Source organism: Armigeres subalbatus, chromosome 1 (genome assembly GCF_024139115.2).
Source record: "Armigeres subalbatus isolate Guangzhou_Male chromosome 1, GZ_Asu_2, whole genome shotgun sequence".
Taxonomy (NCBI): Eukaryota; Metazoa; Arthropoda; class Insecta; order Diptera; family Culicidae; genus Armigeres; species Armigeres subalbatus.
In genome coordinates this window covers 62,287,522-62,292,029 of record NC_085139.1, presented here as the reverse complement: position 1 = coordinate 62,292,029, position 4,508 = coordinate 62,287,522, and the positions used below count along the sequence as shown (strand labels likewise).

The 4,508-nt window shown below is 43.5% G+C and overlaps 1 long non-coding RNA gene across 1 annotated transcript; it reads left to right on the top strand.

The window, feature by feature from the left end:
- Positions 1-2,198: 2,198 nt before the first annotated feature.
- On the top strand, positions 2,199-3,049 carry LOC134205703 (uncharacterized). The gene is made up of 3 exons (XR_009978184.1): positions 2,199-2,603; positions 2,661-2,761; positions 2,835-3,049. It is a non-coding gene; the product is annotated as an uncharacterized LOC134205703 (long non-coding RNA).
- The last annotated feature ends 1,459 nt before the right edge of the window (positions 3,050-4,508 follow it).

The window sequence follows — 4,508 nt, the reverse complement described above, 5'->3', positions numbered from 1 at the left end:
GGAGCACTATCTGCATCTGCACCTTGGACCAGGTTGCTGCTGTAATGCGGGGTTGAATTGGTGCCCATTCCAAAGTTGATAGCCGCAAGAATACGCGTACATGGTCGATTGCAGTTGAGGACACGGAGTTGAACCATGACTGGCAACTAGTTCACAAAATTGAATAATACTGTTAAATGTGGAATCAAAATTCAGGTTTAACAATAAACTTGATAATTTCTCACCTTATACAAGAAGGGTTGTAAGAATAAATCTTTTTAATTAATTTTTTTAGTTCTGCTTCCAGCTGCCTGGTAACCCGAGTCCTCAAACGCAATCCCGTTGTTGTCCGCGTGTTCTTTTGGTTTGACGAATGACATTGGTGCAAAAGAAAACGTGCCCCCATTGGCAAGAAAAGGACTATTAAATTCTCATCACTTTACTGGGAGTACGAGAGCCCCTCACGGTTGGATGTTTGACGATTTCTGATACTGACTGGGACGCCTGGCATGCCATGGTAGATTTTTACCTACGATTGAAGCAGAGTCGTTTGAAGAAGATGAACTACCACCTCTGCTGTTACTCAGCCTGGTTGACGAAGCTCACTGAAAGTGACTATTCATTCGTTTCCGATTACTTTGCTGTTTATTTCTCTAGCAAACGTTTCGTGGTGCACTGCACGGATGCCATAATGCTAGTGGCTCAGCTAGCGGCAGTTTTCCTACGCCAAAACAAGTCAACGACATTGTCGTTGTGATTTTGTGAAATGCTTGCGTGGCTACGGTGTTTTATCTCGTCATTTTCGCCAAATAAAGAATAAAAACTCACGATTACGATTCGTTCACAAAAGATCACAAATATTAGGAGCGCATCTTTTGATGAAACGGTTTGATGAATAATTTTGCTATAAGTGATGCGAGGCAATAATCTTGTACTAGAACAAGATGGCATCGTTTTGTCATCACCAAAGTTAAAGCAATTTTTATTGTGAATAACTTTGCTGAAGACGTCAAGTCTCTACACACAACAAACGTAATACATTTTATGTGTAAACAAGTAGAACATAGATTGGAAAATGTGTATGGACGATGTTCTTGGTCATCCAAGAAATTCCAGTCATAGAGATCTTCAGATATACACACATAATCAAAGATATTTTGCCTATTTTTAAATCTGTTATGTGTACATTGTGGTTTACACAATAGAATACGTGTACGGAAGATTTCCACGAAAACTCCTGGAGGAACTTGAGGGACAGATTACAGGAGAATTGCCGGGAGAATTTCTAGTAAACGCACTTTAACAAAGACTCAAAATTCGGTGATTTATTTTACTTATAAGATCATTTCGGTAATTTTTCGAAAGTTACTTGGAAGCTGTAAATAAAATTACTGTTTGTTGATTTTAGAATAATTTATAGAAAACTGTGAAAAATATTACCAATCAAAATGCAAAAGAGCTGTATCACTTATTTCTGTATTAAATTGAAACATTGAAATACCGGTAAACGCAAACAAATTCGGTAAACGCGGTAGTTGAAATCTCATTCAGCAATATTTTTTACATGCGGTTCCATTCTTGAAGTCTTTCGTGAAACATCGTGGAAGGAACTGGAATTGAATGAGTTAGTATTTCTTAATGAATTTCAAAATTCCGTAGTCAATTACATCGTTTGCTTGAATATACCTGAATTATCTGAGGGACTTGCGGAAGAACTCCCTGCAGAAATTCCGAAGGAATTTCTGGAGAAACTACCGAGGAAATTCTTGAAGAAATATCCCGAAACTTGTTTACGGATCTTTCGTAGGAATTCTGTTACGATTTCTTGAAGGAACTTTCCGAGGAATGCCGGAAAGAATTTTAGGAGAAACATTCTGAACAATTCCTGGAGAAGCTTCCCGAAGTTTTCTGGAGGAACTTCCAAATTAATTCCTGTAGGAGCTTACGGAGGGACTTCAGAAGGAATTTTTGAAGAAATTTCCTGAGGAATTGCTGAAGGAATTTGAATGCAATTTTCAAGGAATTTCGGAAATAATTCTTGGAGAAACTTTCTGAGAACTACCTGGAGGAGCTTTCCGGAAAATTCCTGAAGGAGCTTGTAACCTACGTATTTACTACAGCCGGCCTCGAAAGGGTTAATATGCAACTCTGAATGTCACCACATGAAATGGAAGTATAGAGACCCTACCATATGTAATCCACTACACTTACAACACATACAACAGAACACATCTTCATCACAGAGACAGAAAGCCGATATCGAAAGTGTCAAGAATCTCTATCATCCGATCTCGCTTCATATCCAACATCAGCTTTCACACATCTACGGCAATTGCAAACCAGTGTGTAGATCCTTATACAGGTAGCTCCACAATGCACGCTCTCACAGCATCCCATCTCTTAATCCATTTGAGCATGGTAGATGTTATCGCCACTCTCCAACTGGAATACGAAGCACCAAAACTAACTCTGCCGAACTGATGAGTTTGTTAGAGATGATCAGTAGTCAGTTAACAGCCAAGCAGGCAACCCAGTCATTGTATAGCCTGACTGACCGAGCAAACGGAGATAGTTGTGCAGTGCCCAACAAAGTAGAACTTGTGATTTGTTGATTTGTTCTATAGGTAATACGGTGACCTGTTATTAGAACAAAACCTAAAAAGAAATGAATTTCTTAACAGATTCGCTCAAGAATGATGAGAATAGTGCGTGCATAGATGTGGAGGGTTTGGAAATAGTGCTGTGGAAATAATGATGGAGTAGATGCATTGCAATGAGATCGGTAAGCGGTGTGATTGATCATGGATTCTATGTGGAATGTGACATAAAGTGCTTCCCATTGTACGATGATTTAGGCCTTTCGTTCCTACCACAATTGCTGTTGGGTCCATAAGGACCCCGCGGCGCGAGGATCATGCGGCCAGCGATGGGAGGGCCGACATGTCGTCGGTGGATAATTCTGCGTCTGTCCAAGCGGGCCCGCTAAAACCAACCGCCGTGGGATACACCTATAAACTTACGCTCACACAACACTAGGAATAAGTATCTAACCAGTAACGTAAGTAATAAAACCTTCTACTAATTATTTGAATGTGAAATTTATACTTTTATTTTGTTCATGGAATGACTTCGCGTACTTCTTCTAAAATTGGTTCCACTGTTTCGAACCAGGTTGTTGGTTGGTAAGGTAGACAAACATGCTAGTGACAATGCTACCGTGGCTTTCTTCAACCATTCTTTGTCTCCGTCTCATGCGGCCTTCCCTCCCAAGGGGGTGGTGACAAGCTTCCAGAATAATTCCCGGAGAAACTTCTGGAGGAACTTCCGGAGGAATTCCTGGAGGAACTTCCGGAGGAATTCCTGGAAGAACTTCCGGAGGAATTCCTGGAGGAACTTCCGGAGGAATTCTCGGAGGAACTTCTGGAGGAATTCCTGGAGGAACTTGTGGAGGAATTCCTGGAGGAACTTCCGGAGGAATTCTTGGAGGAACTTCCGGAGGAATTCCTGGAGGAACTTGTGGAGGAATTCCTGGAGGAACTTCCGGAGGAATTCCTGGAGGAGCTTCCGGAGGAATTCCTGGAGGAACTTCCGGAGGAATTCCTGGAGGAACTTCCAGAGGAATTCCTGGAGGAACTTCCAGAGGAATTCCTGGAGGAACTTCCGGAGGAATTCCTGGAGGAACTTCCGGAGGAATTCCTGGAGGAACTTCCGGAGGAATTCCTGGAGGAACTTCCGGAGGAATTCCTGGAGGAACTTCCGGAGGAATTCCTGGAGGAACTTCCGGAGGAATTCCTGGAGGAACTTCCGGAGGAATTCCTGGAGGAACTTCCGGAGGAATTCCTGGAGGAACTTCCGGAGGAACTTCCGGAGGAATTCCTGGAGGAACTTCCGGAGGAATTCCTGGAGGAACTTCCGGAGGAATTCTTGGAGGAACTTCTGGAGGAATTCCTGGAGGAACTTGTGGAGGAATTCCTGGAGGAACTTCCGGAGGAATTCTTGGAGGAACTTGTGGAGGAATTCCTGGAGGAACTTGTGGAGGAATTCCTGGAGGAACTTGTGGAGGAATTCCTGGAGGAACTTCCGGAGGAATTCCTGGAGGAACTTCCGGAGGAATTCCTGGAGGAACTTCCGGAGGAATTCCTGGAGGAACTTCCGGAGGAATTCCTGGAGGAACTTCCGGAGGAATTCCTGGAGGGTCTTCCGGAGGAATTCCTGGAGGAACTTCCGGAGGAATTCCTGGAGGAATTCCTGGAGAAACTTCCGGAGGAATTTCTGGAGGAACTTCCGGAGGAATTTTTGGAGGAGCTTCCGGAGGAATTCCTGGAGGAACTTCCGGAGGAATTCCTGGAGGAACTTCCGGAGGAATTCCTGGAGGAATTCCTGGAGGAACTTCCAGAGGAATTCCTGGAGGAACTTCCAGAGGAATTCCTGGAGGAACTTCCAGAGGAATTCCTGGAGGAACTTCCAGAGGAATTCCTGGAGGAACTTCCAGAGGAATTCCTGGAGGAACTTCCAGAGGAATTCCTGGA